This window comes from Protopterus annectens, chromosome 4.part1, assembly GCF_019279795.1.
Source record: "Protopterus annectens isolate FY-2018-M chromosome 4.part1, PAN1.0, whole genome shotgun sequence".
NCBI lineage: Eukaryota > Metazoa > Chordata > Ceratodontiformes > Protopteridae > Protopterus > Protopterus annectens.
In genome coordinates, this window is record NC_056734.1 from 623,717,946 (window position 1) to 623,735,924 (window position 17,979).

Consider the following 17,979-nt stretch of genomic DNA (forward strand, 5'->3'; position numbering starts at 1 on the left):
TCTATGTTTGGGATGCCTTAAAATCATATCTATATGGACAAAGTATCAGATGGTATAATAATAAAAGGAAATCTTGGGATAAGGAATTGTTAGATATTCAAAGTAAATTAGACTCTTATAAACATAATAATAAAGAAAATATTATGGACAAGAAAGTTATTGAAGAAATAAACAAACTAAATGAGAAATACAAAGAAATTTTAACTCATAAAGTTAAAATAACTTTAGAGAAATATAAGTTTTTGTCTTATTCAATAAGCCCCAAATACTTAGATAGACTTAAAAAATAAAACAAAAAGATTGAATAAACAAAACCATATCAAAGAAATCTTTTCTCTAAGGAAAAAGAAGAATGTTTCTAGTATACCAGAAATACTGGATGAATTTAGAAATCACTTTCACAAGATTAACCATAACAACATTAACATGGAACCTAAAGATAAAATAAAGGAGTTTATAACCACAAACATGAATAAAAAGCTTAAGAAACAACAGATTAAACTATTGGACAAGAGTATTTCATATACAGAAGTTATTACACAAATACATAAGCTTAAATCAAACAAAGCACCGGGTAATGATGGTATTATACCAGAGATATATAAAATCCTTTCTAAAACTACATATTCATTAATACATAAGGTTTTTATTTTGGCCCAAACTGAGTTAATAACCGCCCCATCTTGGCAATATACATTTATTTCACCAATTTTAAAACCTAATAAAGATCCAACTAGATGTTCTTCATATCGACCCATCTCATTACTTAATGTTGATTATAAAATGTTTATGAGTATTTTTGCTGATAGATTGAAGACAATCATCCCCGGCATTATAGATATAGATCAGACGGGCTTCATTGTAAATAGAAATACTTTTGATAATATAAGAAGAACTTTAACATTAATTGATTTTGCAAATAGGAAAAAGAAAGATTTAACACTTATTAGTCTTGATATAGGTTCAGCATTTGATTCAGTAAGTTGGGACTATCTGTTTACCTTACTGAAATGCACAAACTTCTCTGATGCATTTGTAAATTTAATTGAGCATTTATACAAAGGAACGCTGGCTTATATTAAGGTAGGAACATATGTTTCACAAAAAATACCCATTCTTAAAGGTACAAAGCAAGGATGTCCACTTTCTCCACTATTCACTTTAGTAATGGAGCCTTGGGCTAATTTGATTAGAAACAGTACTGACATAGAGGGTTTTGAAATAGACGAAAATACAACATCAAAAATTCAACTTTTTGCAGATGATGTTCTAATTACATCAGCAGGATCTAATTCTTCTATGCAGTCTTTATTTGATAAAATGATGAATTTTAAAAGTATTTCTGGTTTAATATTCAATAAAGAAAAAACTAAAATACTACCTATATATACACGAAAAAATATTCTCATTAGTGATTTTACTAAATATGTACCCAATTCAGGTCAGATAACTTATTTAGGTATAATACTATCTAAAGATATTAAATCTATTATATATAATAACTATAATACCTGTTTTCTTAATATACAAAATCTTTTTAATACCTGGAATAATATGTTTTTTACTATGGAGGAGAGACTTACAATTATTAAAATGATAATATTCCCCAAGATTTTATACTTAATACAATCAATAATACTTTCACCTACAAAAATAATTATCAAGAAACTGAATACACTAATGTTAAATTTCTTATGGGCACCTAATAGACCTAGGATTGCATTAAAGAAACATACTAATAGCTGGTCTCAAGGGGTATTTCTTTTCCAGACTTTAATTTATATATTATCTCTTCTATTATAAAAGTTATTACTTTATTAATAGATCAGTCATATATCATAAAATGGAAAGATTATTGGGAGCTAATTAGTATGCACTTCATGAAAATCTCCTTAACACATAAAAATATGATTGTAAATAACTCCATGTTGTGGTTGCTAAAGGAATTTTGTACTTCACCTATTACACCTAAACATATGGTTTGTTACCCATTAAATATTATTATTAGTTATCGTAACTTTATATTCATGCACCCTAAGTATAGGGAATGGAATTTTATTGTATTCCTATAATGTATACTCAGGGTATGCTTATGTCATCTACTTCTGAAGGAGCTCATTTAGCTATAGATAATGATCTAAAGTACTGGTATCAGCTGATATCTGATAATAAAGTTAAAAATCTAGATTTCTTAAAACAAGAATTTGATCTAAGAGAAACTTGCTGGTTAGAGGTTCAGATCTTTAGACAACATCTCATTGATAGAATAGATCTAATGTCTATAACAGTTAAAGAATCTATTCCAAAACTGATTGATTACTTGATATTAAATTTACAGCATAAAGTTTCTGATAAAGGTAAACTTTCATATATACATAAAATTATCAGACAAGAAACTTTTTACAGTGTAGATTCATACTGGAATTATTTCACCTCTATTAATGGGGACCCACCAACTCAACAATATATATTGGAATCTGCTTATAGAACTACATCTTCCATTGTCTGGAGACTTTATACATGGAAATTTTTACATAGATCTTTTTATACACCTTTGATGATGAATAAAATAAATAATAAAGATAATCTATGTAAGAGATGTAATGTAGAAATTAATGCTGACTGGGCTCATATGTTTTATGACTGTATGAAGTTGAAAGAATATTGGAAGTCAATTAATGAATTTTTGCAGGCTCTTTTTACAGATAATTTCATTATTTCTAAGTCTCTTATATTATTCAACACACCTGTACCTCAATGTGTTAAAAAGATTAAGCTTCCCTTGTTATGGTCTATCCTAGCAGTGGCCAGGAAAATAACTAGAAATTGGATTTCAGATACACCTCCTTCGTTCAATGAATTTAAAAATGTTATGAATATAATGTGCCATATGGAAATAAGCACAATTAGAATGAGAACAACTAGAAAAACATCATATTATATTGCATGGGATAATTTACAAAATTTGTTAAAAAAATTCTAATTTCAATAGCACGGTATTTTAGTTTAATTAATTGATCTGATTGTAGTGGATGTCTTTGTAAATACTTTAGTTGTTTTGTTGAATATCATAATAATACCTATTTTTAATTACTTGTATAAAATTGTTATGATATTTCTCTTATATGTTAAAACAATAAACCTGTTTTGAAAAAAAAAAAAACAAATCTGCTGTAACATACTAAACAGTCTAGGAATAGATTATTAGCATATATATTGCCTTCTGCCCAATGGGCCATCACCATATTGGCATAGCTATTAACACATAATGTGCCCATAGCTACACCAAGTTTCTGAAGGTAAAATTCATGATTAAATATAAAAACGGTATTCTCTAAAATAATTTCTAATACTGTACAAATCAACAAAATTTGATTGTTCCTATAAGTATTTCAAGAGTCACCACACTATTCACGGTTATTCCAAATGACTATGGTCTGGAAGCTATTAGAAGTTTTTTTTTTTACATAAGCATTGTGGTTATACAAACGGGTATGTATAACAGAAGGGCCTGTCCATCTTGATGTGGTAATATGCATCCTTCAGGTCTATTGAGCACATCCAGTTCTTCATCCTCTGTATAGTAGGATAAACTGAACCAATTTGTTTAGCGATGTCAGGTCCAAAAATGACCTCAAGTTCCATGACTTTTTGTCACCAAAAAGAACCTCGAGTAAACACCCGATCTGACGATGGGGGGGGTTCATGGACTCTTTTTGTAGCAATTTTGCGATTCTGTGTGCGCATCATCCCTCTTACTGGGTGGAACATTGGGGAAGAAAGGCTTTTGTCTTGGTGTCTCTAAAAATGGAATTGAGTATCCTCTGGATACAATCCTTATCCCCCATCAGTCATTTGTGATGACCTTCCAAGGCTGCGGGCTGCAAGGAAAAGTGCCCCCTGACTGCTTGCAGAGAAAGGCAGTCAGGCAACCGTTCAGGAGCACTGGAAGCATCTGTCAGAGAATGACTCGAAGCCTTTGGTTCTGCAGACCCCCCCCCCTCACCCAAGTAGGCAGCATCTATCATTTTGGCTATTTGCCCCTCTGTCTCTGGGGGAAAATTCTCCCCGAGAATCCTAAAATGGACCCTGAGATTTCTTGAACCACATATTTTTACTCCCACGCTGGCTCTTGGATCAGGACCTTTGTGGAGTAGAAAAATGGATCCTGATGGCAAACAGGGTCTTCCCATCTTTCTCATTGTGGAAGAGTGCATCTCGAACACTGGGCCCAAACAAAGCTGACCGGTCAAAAGGCACACTGACAAAGGACGCTTTGAAAAGTTCCATAAAGTCACACAGCCGCATCCAGACATTACGCCTTATGGCAATGCCGGAACGAGCCACCCTTGAGGTACCCTCTGCTGCATGGGATATCAGCCTCTTGTATGCGTTAGACAGGGATTGGAGGGTGGCTATTCCGGAAGAGAAAAACCTTCTGATCCTCTGCAGACATGGACCCCAGGGTCGAGCTACAGAGTTCCTTCACCAGGTGTCTCTGTAGTCTTGTAAAATGGAAAAAAAATAGTTTAGTGCCCTCAAGGTGAAGTGGCAGAGGCATAAGCTCTTTTACCAAATCTGTCCAGAGCCCTAGAGTCCCTGTTAGAGGATGGAGAAAGTAGCTTTCTTGGGCCAGCCCCTTTTTGGTGGCTGCCACAACAACCAAGGCATCTACCAGAATACCTTTAATCCAAAAAGATTTGTCCTGGGGAGCACTCAAGATTTTGCCAGCATGCTTGGGGATGGGCTATACTGTGTCCGGTTCCTTTCATGCACTAGAAGACACCAACTTAATCATTGGGTCTGCAAGGGGAGACAACCAGGATGTAGATGGGCTAGACCCAAAAGCCTCCAACAGCACTGTTTCCTCCGGCAGGGGTTTTGGGAAGACCATCCACCTCTTTGGCAGAGGATTTCTAAAATGTCGCCAAAGGATACATCATCCACTACAGATCTTGGGGAACCCTCCCCTCCAGAAAATCAGTGTCAGTGGTGAGACATTTCTCTGGGGACTCAATGTACCTCTACTTTCAGTCTCTTCGGAGTAACCTCCTCAGTGGGGTGCTCCAGGAAGGTGTCAGAATATCTCAAGAGGTCCACAGATAGGACAGCTTGGAGGCTTCCCAGGGCCGGCTGCCATCTTGGTAGCAAAGAGGCCTCAGAGACAGATCCAGTGGAAACAGGGACATGTTCTGCTGACCTGAGAACCAAGGGTCTGTCAGCGTGGGAGAGGACCCCCTCCACCACTCTGTAGGCAGAAGGACTCTGAACAGCTGAAGGTAGTCCTCCTAGGGCCAAGGCTACTGGAACAGACATCCCTTGGGGCCCCTGAGTCTCATGCTCCTAAGGGGGAGTCAGAGCGGAGCTGTCGAACACCGAAGCTAAGAGGGGAAGAGTCAGCTCTGAAAACAGAGTCAAAGTCACCCCCCTGAAACGACAGAGAGGCTACTGCTCAGAGACATATTCAGAACTGACACTGTTGGCGACCAAACAGGTTGGAGAGAAAGTCGGGAGGCACAGGTGTGATAACTATCAGCTCTGACACCTTGGTTCCCAGGACCAACAAAACAGACTCCAAAACTGAAGGTCAGACCAGAGAAGAAGCCACAGGATGGAATGGGGAAAGCCTCAATGATCCACAGGGGACAAAGCAGGCAGAATCCTCATCTGAATCTGTGCTTCGAGAAATTGCCTCATCAATCTACCAACATCCTTATCCAATAAACTCTGAAAAGACCTGATGGAAGAGGATGTGGAAGCAAGTCTGGAGGTGCTTTCTGAAGAGGTCTCCTGGAGCGGGTATCTCTGAGCTGAACGCTCGGCCACAGACTACAGACCGAGGTATGGGGCAGAGAGACAACAGTGGTAAACGAAGGACACTGTTCCAAAGTCTTCGGTTCTGACAGCTTTGGCACCTTTTTGACAGGCTCCAGCTGAGACCACCAGTCAGGAGAATACTTTCTTGTTTCCTGGGCCTCTTTATGCTTTCTAGAGTGTGTTTGAGCCCTTGTAGTAGTATAAACAGTAAGAGAAGAGGCAGGCAGTAACCCCTTGAGAAACAACTTATTACGGCAATCCGCCAAGGCTCTTGGGTGAAAACTACACAGACTGAACAGTTGCTATTCAAATGTGAAGGCCCCAAGCAATAGACACACTCGGGGTATCAGACAAGGGAAACGTGCCCATAGGAAGTGCACTTCTTGATGCCTAAGGGCTTATCAGCCCTGTCCGATTTAGGTTTGGACATGACGAAACCCGATTAAAACTTATGAAACTCTTCTACAGACAGCTGAAGGAGGCAGGGAAATAAGACAAAAGACAAGAATTTTGTTACAGCAAACTCAGTGCAAAAAAGAAAACCACATTCAGTTGGAGGAGCTCAAGAGCACCAGAACCTCACTGCTTGTTCAGTAAGCAGCATACATCTGAGGTACTTTGGGGGAAAGAGGCATTATGGGTAGGGAGGAGGAACTACAGCTTCATATCTCAAACTAGTGAAACGGCAGAGTCGGTTCTAAGGGTCGGAACAGAGACCCACCGGTTAATGAAGAATGAAAATAGAGCATATCAGATCAGGTCTTTTCCTTAAGATTTCCCTATCCATTTCTCTTTAACTATACTCTGATATCAGTCCCTGGTAGCAAAGGTAGTCTCTATTTTGCAATCCAAACGTCTTCTTGGTCTCACCCCACTCTTACTTTTCCCTGCTGTACATACCTCTCAACCTTTTAGAGCAATAAATCTGGACAAAGCCAGAAATAAAAGCAGGAGAAAGGCCCAAAAATAGGGACATTTTTAAATATTGCTCTTACAAACTTAGAAAGTTGACAGAATAACAGGTTTTACATTAGCATGACATTTCTGAATGGTATGATGTCAAACTCAAATATCTGTCATTATTTTTTAACTTTAGTCTTTAAAGATTTCCCACTAGCTTGCCAGAAAACCACTTATATGAGAGGCAAAAATCTGTACAGCTGAGAAGTATGCTGCTGTATTTTTTTGCTGCCAATATCTTGCCAGTTTATTCCAGTAAATTCTACTCTCTTGCCTGTTTTCTGGATTCCTACTGGCAAAATCTTTCTCCATTCTCTTACTGGCTTACTTCTTAGAGTACTTTCTGCAACTTTATGAACATAGTATTCTGTAAGCTTGTCGTTTTCCTTAAGGATCTGCATCCAAAATCCCCCATTTCATCATCCTCCCTTTACAATTTGAATTATAATCTTCTGCTTGTGTTATATATATGGGCTTTAACTGTAGCTCTAAAATATCCCTTCAGATAATGCAACCCTAAACTATCTTGTTTTATTGGATGATCAACTTATCTCACTATTGTCATCTTCCCCTCCCACATAAATTCCTTCATTTCTTTATTACTGTCTACAACTTTTCCTCTGGACAATAAAAATGTATGCCTGACCCCTGTGTAAAGCTAATGGGACGAAAACATTGTTACTGCTTCTATCTTATTATCCATATCCATAAAATAAGAACTTCCCATTTCTCAGTGTTTGTATTATCTTTTTGTTTAGTCTCTTCCCACATATCCTTGGCTGCCATAACAGAAGCCTTTTTAATCCATACTCCTAAGTGCTGCATCTTATGTCCCCATTAATATGGGTATTGCTGAACCAGTTCATGTGTGGATACATAATTTATGCCTATCATATTTTTTATCTTCATTAATTTTATATCACGGAAAGATACGAGACTGTCTCAAAATGTTCTGCAACACTGAAGATGCATCATCTGCAAATAATTTTTCTTGAACACCATACCAATTATATCGTTGTATTTCTGAGTCCCTTATTTACTTTGTCAATTGCTCTAAATGCAATGTAAACAAAGCGGAGAGAGGGCACCCCCCTGCCTGGTTCCTCCTTTCAAACATGTCGTCTAGCAGACAAACCCTCCCCCCCCTCCTTTAATTCTTGCCTCTAATCCTTCATATATCCTCCTAAATAACATTATTGCATCACGGAATGCAAATGCTTCCATTGCCATACTCATAAAATCCCAGCTTCCTCTGTTGAAAGTTTTCTCTGCAAGAAGACCCACCAAAAACAGCGATATTTTCTTACATTCTTCTTCCCTCAGGATTATCATTGTTCTGTTAATGTTAGATGTTTGCCTCCCCTCCACACAACCACACTGATCCATAGCTGTCAATTTTGGCAGAACCTTTACCATTCTTTTAGATAGTATAGACAGACACTTTATAAATCATGGTTTAAACTTGAAATGGGTCTTTATGAAGATGTGCCTGATGGGTCTTTACACTCTTTAGGCAATACAGCCACCACAGCTTTCTTCCAAGATGCCGCTGCTTCTCCTCCTTTTGAAGTACTGTCAAACAGACTGTCCTAGATCCTTATCACTTCTCTCCTAACTTCCATACTTCCACAGGAATATCATTGGTTCCTGAAGACTTTCCTGAAAATGGATTATTCAAGACAGTTTTTCTTATTTCTGCCTATCTTGACTGTTAGCTATTGAGCCTCATGTATATTTAACCTTGGCATAATTAACTATACTCCAACAAAATATCTAAATCTTGGAATACCATGCTTCAGAATATACTCAGCACAATCAAATCATCCAGATTCAAAATACTGCTTAAACACCTGACTGTGTTCCGGCACTAAAGCCAGGCTAAACTCTCTCTCTTTAAAAGGTTTCCTTGCTACTGCAATACCTCCATATTTAAAATTTTCATACCTCTACTTGTACCAGCTGCCCTCTATATGTACAGCTTTTTCTTTTCCGCCTCTGTAAACCTACCTCTGTTAATGTCATATTATAACTCATTTACCATAGAACAAAAGTACAGTTTTGTACCTACCATAAATGTAGATGTTAGAGTGCCAATACAGCTGCAGTCATAACAGATGGGTTCTCCTGCCGTCAGGCGGGTCCTCGGTCGGCCGAATTCCAAAGTCTAGGTCTGGCGTCAGCTGTCATTGCTTCTTCCCTGACGTCATTGCGACAGGGGTACAAAAGAACCAGCAGACGCCATTTTCTTCAGTTTTTCTTGCCCCAGATGTCAGGTGCCCCCAGAAGGAAGGCAATACATAAAATTATGTAATAATGCAATGCAATATAATCAAAGACCAGTAGTTGCAAGCAAATACACCATAAAAGAACACCCCTAGAGGGGAAGGAGGGGGAGAAACCTGGGCTGCAGCTGTATTAGCACTCGAACATCTACATTTATGGTAGGTACAAAACTGTACTATGTTCATCGTGCATACAGCTGCAGTCATAACAGATGGGTAGAATCCCAAAGCTAAGAAAGGGGTGGTAGGCACTAGGTGGAGCTACGAGGAGCCAAAATGCCCTGCAAGACTGCAGTGGCAAAGCCTGCTCTAGATTTGGAGTATAATGGTAGGTTGTAGTGCTTGGAGAAGGTATGCACAGAACTCCAAGTGGCTGCTTCTAAAATATCCTTGGTAGGAACTCCTTTGAGGAAGGCTGCAGAGGTGGCTGTGGCCCTGGTAGAATGAGTTCTAATGCCTGTAGGTACAGTTTTGCCATGAAAGGAATAGCAAGAGCGTATGCAGTGGGCTATCCATTTTGAGATTGTCTGTTTGGATATTGACTTTCCTTGAGCTCCTACAGCATAGGCCACAAAAAGCTGTTCTGATTTTCTGAAGGGTTTTGTTCTGTCCAGATAATAACGCAGTTGTCTGTGGATGTCCAAGGAATGCAGTAATCTCTCCCCTTTGTTTTGAGGATTAGGATAAAAAGTAGGTAAATGTATGGCCTGATTTAAAGCTACCCTGGATACCACTTTAGGCATAAAGGACGGGTTGGTACGCAATGAAACTCTGTCCTGATGGAAGATGATAAAAGGCTGGACAGCCATAAGAGCCTGTAGTTCTGAAACTCTCAGAGCTGAAGTGATAGCCAGAAGGAAAGCTGTTTTCCAGGACAAATATTGTAAATCTGATGAGGCAGCTGGCTCAAAAGGAGGCAAAGTCAGTTTTCCAGAATGAAATTAAGATCCCAAGCAGGTATTGGTTGTTTTCTTGGAGGTCTTAAATTCTTAGCCCCTCTGAGGAACTGTCTTAATAGAGGGTGAGAGAATAAAGGTGGATCAGTGTTGTATTCTGCAGAAATGGCTGAGGCATGGATTTTGATGGAGGAGAACGAAAGTCCACTGCTTAGCAGTTCAGCCAAATATTGTAGTATCTGAGGTAAATTCAGTTTTCCAGGGCACTGGCCCTTTTTCTCATTCCAAACACAAAAACGTTTCCATTTTGCGGAGTAAGCTTTTCTAGTTGATGGCCTTCTGGCCTCCAAAATGACATCCTGCACCTCCTTGGAGAGCAGGGCCTGCTGCGATGCTAAGGAATCTTCCATGCGGCTAGATTGAGTGTTTTCAGCTGACTGTGAAGAGTTTTGAAGCTGTGCTGAGTCAGAAGAAGAGGCATTAGAGGCAGGGTCCATGGTGGGGAATGCATCAGGCTCCTCAGGAGTGGGTACCAGTGTTGCCTTGGCCAGTCCGGAGCAATGAGGATCATCTTTGGTCTGTCTGCTCTGGTCTTCAATAGGACTTTGGGCTGCAGAGGAAGAGGTGGGAAGGCATAAACTGTCATTGATGTCCAACTGAAAGAGAGAGCGTCCACTCTCCAGGCCTTTGGATGGAAAAGCCTTGAGCAGAATTTTGTCAATTGATGATTTTTGTGAGAGGCAAAGAGATCTATGTCTGGCCTTTCCCATTCTTGGATTATTTCTGTAAAAACTTTTGGATGCAACTTCCATTTGTGTGGATCTGTCATATTCCTGCTTAGGTTGTCTGCCAGCGTGTTTTCCTTGCCTGGCAAGTACTGTGCTTGTAGTTCCATTTGTAAGTCCATGGCCATGTTCCAAAGTGACATGGCCAGTCTGCATAGGGGATAAGAATGTGTTCCTCCCTGCTTGTTTATGTACCACATAACTGTGGTGTTGTCTGTTCTTATCAATAGCTGACCTGGTTGTAGAAGGTCCTTGAAAGCTATAATAGCATTCATCACTGCTAGCATTTCTTTTTGATTGATGTGAAGGTGCTTTTCTTTTTGGGTCCATTTGCCCTGAATGCACCGGTCTGTCATGTGCGCCCCCCAGGCGTAGTCCGAGGCGTCTGTTGTGATGACTTGATTTGCTTGAGGCTTGCTGAATGGAAGACCTGTGTTTGTTTGGCATGCTTGAGCCCACCACAGAAATTCCTTTTGCAGACATGGAATTAATGGTATTATTGTTTCCAAACTGTGGCTGTGTTGAGACCATATGTTTTTTAGGTACCATTGTAGTTTTCTCATATGCAGCTTTGCACATGGGATGCGTAAGATGCAAGATGCCATGAATCCCAGAGCCTGCAGGATTTTCCTTGCAGTCAGCCTGGTGCAATTTGCCAGTGTTCTGAAATATTGAATTAGTTGCCCCTGCTTCTCTGGCATGAGGTAGGCCATCTGGGTGTTTGCGTCCAAATTGGCACCCAGGAAAATTATCTTCCGAGAGGGTATTAGTCTTGATTTCTCTTTGTTGACTGTGTATCCTAGAGAGTTTAATAATATTATTACATAAGCCAGATGTTTCAGAAGAATGTGCTTGCTGTCCGCTTGGATCAGGCAGTCGTCCAAATAAGGGTATATTTGTATCCCTTGAAGTCTGCAGTAGGCAATTACTGATGCCAGGCATTTCGTGAATACTCTGGGCGCAGTAGATAACCCAAAGGGCAATGCAGAGAATTGATAATGGGTTGAACCTGCAAGAAATCTGAGGTATCTTCTGCAATTTTGTCTGATTGGGACATGCAGATATGCCTCCTTGAGGTCCAATGTTACCAGCCAAGACTCCTTGCCCAGCATGGGAAGAAGTTGCTGTAGAGTGAGCATCTTGAATTTTGGTGCAGTAGGAATGTGTTTAGGATGGAAAGATCCAAAATCGGTCTCCAATCTTTTCCCTTCCTTGGCACCAGAAATAGCCTGGAATAAAAACCTTGACCTTGTTAATGTGTAGGTACCTCTTGAATAGCTTTCATGTTTATAAGACCTGAAATTTGCTTTTGTGCCTCTGCCCTTTGATTGTGTGGCAGGTTTGGCATGCCTTTCATTTTTGGAAGGGTATGAAAATGGAATTTGTAGCCTCTGTTTATAATGTCCAGGATCCATTTGTCCTTTGTGACAATATGCCAATTTTTTGAGAATAGTGCCAGCTTTCCTCCTAAGGGGGCTGCCATTTGAGACCTGGTTGGCATGCAAAGGGGAAAGTCATTGGTTTTGCTTTCTGAAAAATTGCGAGTTGTCCTCACCACCTCTTTGTGTAGGAGCTTGCCATTGTCTGCCTCTGTACAAGCCTTGTGTTTGTCCTCTGCCCCTCGGGCGCCTGTATCTGCCTCTTTGGGGTCTGTCTGTGGCAGGAAAGGACCAGTTTTTGGAAGGCTAATTTCTACTAAAACGTGGGGGTTGGACCTGCAGAAATTCTCACACAGTTTGCATTGATTTAGCCTTTTCCTCCATCTTCCATAATACTTCCTCAGCATTTGTCCCAAATAGTACATCCTTTTGAAGAGGGGCGTCTAGTAATTTAGCTTTGACATGATCAGGCAAGGCTTGTTCCTTGAGCCAGGCATGCCTACGTATGACTGAGCCTGTAACAGCAGCTCTACATAAGGCCTCTAGAGCATCAAAACCACATTGTAAGGTATGTTTACCCACTTGTTCTGCACTATGCATCAAATCCTGCAACTCCTTCATGTCTGGTTGTTCAGGTTGTGACATTTTACTTTTCAATTGAGATAACAGAAACTGTTGGTATTTTAGCATATGAAACTGACAGTTTAAGGCCCTCATGGATAAGGTAGCCGCGGTATATACCTTTTTCCCCCACCTTTCTAAGGATCTGGAATCTCTCTCGGAAGGCAATGGGTTTTTGGTAATGGAGGCCTTAACTCCCTTGGGCCCCTGAGAGATGGTTTCTAGGTCAGCAGCATGGCTTTTCTATAGAAATTGGTGTGAGTCAGGAACCCTGTAGTACCTGTCAGGCTTAACTGTAGCTGGAGGAAGAGAATCCGGGTTAAGGCAGGCCTCCGAGTAAACATCATCTAGGATGTCCAGGACAGGAGGTATAGCCAGAGGCCTGTGCTGGGGTAACAAAAGAAATTCCCTGAGCCTTTTCTTGGAATCTGAATAATCCTGGCCTTCCCAGTGGAAGTGTTCCCTTAAGGTATGCAGAGTTTCACCAAATGAGTAATCCTCAGGGGGGGATACAGAAGGAATAGATTCCTCTGCATCAGAGTCTTCAAAAGGGGAGTAAGACTGTTCCTGATAATCAGAGTGCTCTGAAATAATGGAGCCCTGATCAGAGGATGGGGAATCTTCCTCCACTCTGGGTCTTTTGTCCGGAGGTGGCTGAGAACCTCTGATTAGAGTAATTAAATCCTCAGCCATTTTAAGCATCTGTTTCTTAGGCATGGGGCCCGGAGATGGGCCCTGTGTAGCTGGTCTCTTAGGGTGCATGGTAGCTTTAGACTTGGTGAAAGCCTTGATGGAGAAAGAAGAGGAAGGTCTGAAGACACCTTGAGTGGAGGTGGACCTGTCCACATTCTGTGTTTCAACGCCAAGCGTGGCTTCGGTATCTGTAGTCAGGGTGTGGGCCGAGGAGCCTGCGACCTCGAGTACAGGAGACACCGCCAAAGATGTGTCGTCTGTAATCAGGGGCTGCGTAGGCGCCTCGCTGAGAACCGGACCACGTGTAGTAGGCTTAGGCGTGGTGTCGGTAGAGGTCGCGGACCTCGAGTGTCGGTCCTTGTCTTTGCGTTTTTTAGACAAAACCGGAGTTGGAGTATCCGACGACATAGTATAGTTAAATGCTTTTCCAAAATAATGCTGGGCGAACTCCACCCGACGCTTAATAGTGTGTTTGTTGAATGTAGCACAAAAGCGACAGACCAAGACGTCGTGGTCTGGGCCTAAACAAGGTATATAGAGGGAATGGAAATCCTTATGCGGTATTTGCTTCCCACAAGAAATACAATTATTAACTTTGTCTGACATTGGTCTGAGGCAAGAAAAAGTTTCCCCAACGGGGTACTTAGCTTTTAAGAAGACTTCGGTTCCAAATTTTTCGTAATCTCAGGAGCTGGCCGACCGGCACTTGCGAACTGCTTCTGCTTCGGGCACCGCGCGGCAAGAAAGACTGAAGAAAATGGCGTCGGCTGGTTCTTTTGTACCCCTGTCGCACTGATGTCAGGGAAGAAGCGACGGCAGCCGACGCTGGACCTAGACTTTGGAATTCGGCTAACCAAGGACCCGCCTGACGGCAGGAGAACCCATCTGTTATGACTGCAGCTGTATGCACGATGAACATCAATGTACCATCTTTGTATCACTGTTATTCCTATATGTAACCAACTTCAGAAACATGCTGTTAAATCTTTACTGTTCTAACAACAGTTTTTTTTTTATTTACCACTAACAATTGTTAATTTTTTTGTCATTTCCTAATTCTGTGGAGCTTTTCTCACTGGCCCTCTGCTGAAAATGGGTCATCAACCCAGTCGGACTTCTTTGGTAAACAAATGTAAAATAAATAAAAATATTCCATAACATGGTGGAGTCAAAGGAAACCCTGGACCTAGAGAGAATATACAGCTTGCAGTGAGAAACAAAGGTGTAACAAGTCCACCCAAATAGCAGGTTCACATACATCATCCATGGAAGCTCTGGGAAAGAAAGCCATAGGAATAGCCACAGCTCTAGTAGAATGACCCTTAGGTTTACCACACAAAGACTTGCCTCTCAAGGTATAAGCAAAGGAAATACAGTCCAACAGCTACTTACATCACTTTAGGCACAGGTCTACCTAACTTGAATTTTGAGAAGGAAACAGATGACTGGATTTTATAAAGGCTTTTGTCTTGTCCAAGTAAGATCTCAATTGTGTATGTACATCCAAGCAATGCAGCAGGTATTCACCCTTGTTTGAGAAATTAGGAAAAATAAAAAAAAAAGGTAAGTAAATCTATTCAAATTACTCTAGGAGGCCACCTTGGGAAGAAAGGACTTTTTTCTTTTTGGGGGAGAAGGATTGGTATGGAGTGAACCACTATCTTTGTGAAACACCAGATAGGAAGGAGTATAATCTAGAGCTTGTACCTCAGAAACTCTCCTGGCAAAGGTAAAGGCCATCTGAAACAAGGTTTTCCAAATAACTTCAGGTCTGAAGTAGCACTGGGTTTGAAAGGATGGCCTACAAAGACTTGCAAAACAAAAGGCAAACCCCAAGGAGGGATGGGATCCCAAATGGGAGGATGCAGAAGAAATACACCTTTGAGAAATGCCTTGGAAATTTTTAGAGCAGCCAAGGGTACTTTATACCTACAGACATAAAAATTACAAATGGCTGCCAGTTGTACCTCGATCATAGAAGCACTAGGGTATGAATTAAACAATTCAGCAAGAAAATCTAGAACTGACTAAGGAAACAAAGAGGATCAAACCCTCAAGATTCCACCCACATCACAAAATGCTTCCACTTACCTGAATACACTTGCCTAATAAATAACTTATGGGACGATGACAAAATACATGCAACACTATTAGATAGCTTGGTATTCCTGGCCATCAGGGGGAACTGGAGAAGCCATGTGGTTAATTTGACAGGCTGCAAAGTGAGAGGATCCAGACCTGCTGGATGGGAAATGAGATCCAAAGTGGGATCCAGAACCAAAGGAAGATATCACAGAAGAGGCCACAGAAAGGGGAACCACAACTGATGGGGCCAGAAGAGAGTTATGAGGCTCACTATCGCTGTGCCATGGTCTTGCCTTCTAAAAAAATTTGACAATCAGAGGAAATGGAGGATATGCATATACAAGACCCAGGGGCCAAGCATACAGAAGAGAGTCTCTGGGTGACTGCCCCTCAGGACAGACCAAGGCATACTAGTTGTTGCATTTGGTGTTGGAGGAGGAAGCAAAGAGGTCGCAACAGAGTGCACCAGCACTGAAAGATCTGACCTCAACGTTCAGATTCAGAAACCACTTGTGAGAAAGAAGAATATTCCCTCTCAAACTGTCAGCCAGAATGCTGAAACTCCCAGGAATTTGTGTTGCAATCAGAAATTGCAGAGACAAAATCACCCCACTGCCAAACCCTAGTGGCCTCCCAACAAAGAGGATAAGAAAATGTTACCCCTTGCTTGTTCAGATACTAGACAATGGACATACTGTCCACCTGAATCAAAATCACACTGCTGGGGAGGACATCCTGAAAGGTCTGCAGTACAAGGAGGACAGCCTTCATAACCAGGTTAGTAATATGAATATTGGCCTCCACAACCAGGACAGTAATATGAATGTTGGCCTCCACAGAAGACCAAGACCCTTGAACTGTCCTCCCTTCAAAATGCTACTCCAACCCAAGAAGAGAGGTGTCCATGGTGACCATGGCCATAGGATGAAGAAAAATGAATGGTCTCCCATTAGTTAATAAGGGTGACTGTAGCCACCACTGAGTCTGACCGTGATGCACCTTTGTTATCCTGAAAGGCAAGTCTACTGGAAAAGGCAAATATGACCACTGCACTGGAAGAGTCCATTGCAGAGCCCAGTACTAGTGGAGCTGCCATGTGGCCCAAGAGTTTCAAAATCATGTGAGCTGAAGTTTTTCAAAGGCAAGTACAGATACTGCCTGGGATCGAAGGCTAATTTCTCTTGAGCTTGGCAATTTGGTTGATAGTAGCCAAGTGGCAACCTATGACTTCTAATGTCTGGACTGGTTGAAGATACAACTTTAACTGACATTTATCCCTAAAGGGCTGCACAACTGGAGTAAGGTATCCCTGGCTGTGATTAGGGACATTCTCGTGGGGGCAGTGAGGAGCCAATCATTAAGGTTCAGAAAGACCTGAAATCCCTGCAGCCAGAGTCAGACTGCAGCCGCTGCCAAGTACTTGCTGAACACCCAGAGGCAGCAGGGAGACTGAATGGCGGGGACTCTGAATAATGACTGGCCCCAAATGGAAGCGCAGAAACCTCCTGGAGCACCTCTCTACCTTGATATGAGAGTAGGCATCCTTGATGTCTATCGAGCACATCCAATCATCCTTCCTCAGCAGAGATAGAATGGGCCGCATGATGACCATCCAGAATATGGTCCGTCTCACAAAGGGATTCAACTTGCTCATCCAAAATTAGCTTGAGGTCCTTGCTCTTTGGTACAAACAAGAACCTTGACTAGACCCCAGATCCGCTTCTGAAACTCTACCACTGGCAGCAGTCTCTGACAGGGTGGAATGTCTTGGAGATGTTTGTGACTAAGCTTTGGAATTTCTGAAAACTGAATGGTAGAACCTAGATATGACTCAACATCCATGCATCCAAGGTGATGGCCTTCCAAGTTTCTGGGTGAAAAGCCAAGCAGCCCCCGAGTGCCTCCAGAGGACAGTCTGGTAACCTTTCAGGATCACTGAAAGGGCCTGCCAGAGAAAGCTCAGTGGAACCCCTGAGTTTGTGGAACACCCCTGCCCTGCAAGCAAACACCATTGTTTTCCTACCCCTGGCTGTGGGCAGAACCCTCAGGAAGAGTAACTTGGAAAGGCTGCTGTGATTTTTCTAAAGACTATACATTTAACCCCCTTCTGATTCCTTCAGAAGGTTTGCTGAGAGGTAGCAAATGTACTGCTTCTTCTTGTCTTGCTCACTCATAGTATGAGTGTCTTTAATCTTAGGTCCAAATAGGGTAGAGCCATTGAAAGTGGCATTAACATAAGACTCCTTGAAGCAGTCTGCAAAGCTGCACAGCCACATCCAAGAGTAGAACAGCATGTCATGGCCGGTGCCAGCTGCTCAGGAAGATCCATTTACTGCATTCGAAATGAGCTGCATGGAAACACTGGAAATGGACTGAAGAGTAGACAGCTGAGTCTCCAGTGTCTGCTGAACCTCCAGAGACTGCTGCATCTTAATATTCCTCAACACTTAATCCACAAAAT

At 41.4% G+C, this 17,979-nt stretch overlaps 1 protein-coding gene across 11 annotated transcripts in view; it reads right to left on the reverse strand.

The window, feature by feature from the left end:
- The window catches only part of AGFG1 (ArfGAP with FG repeats 1), a 1,878,478-nt gene that overhangs the window by 1,683,723 nt on the left and 176,776 nt on the right, over positions 1–17,979 (reverse strand). The window lies entirely within an intron of this gene.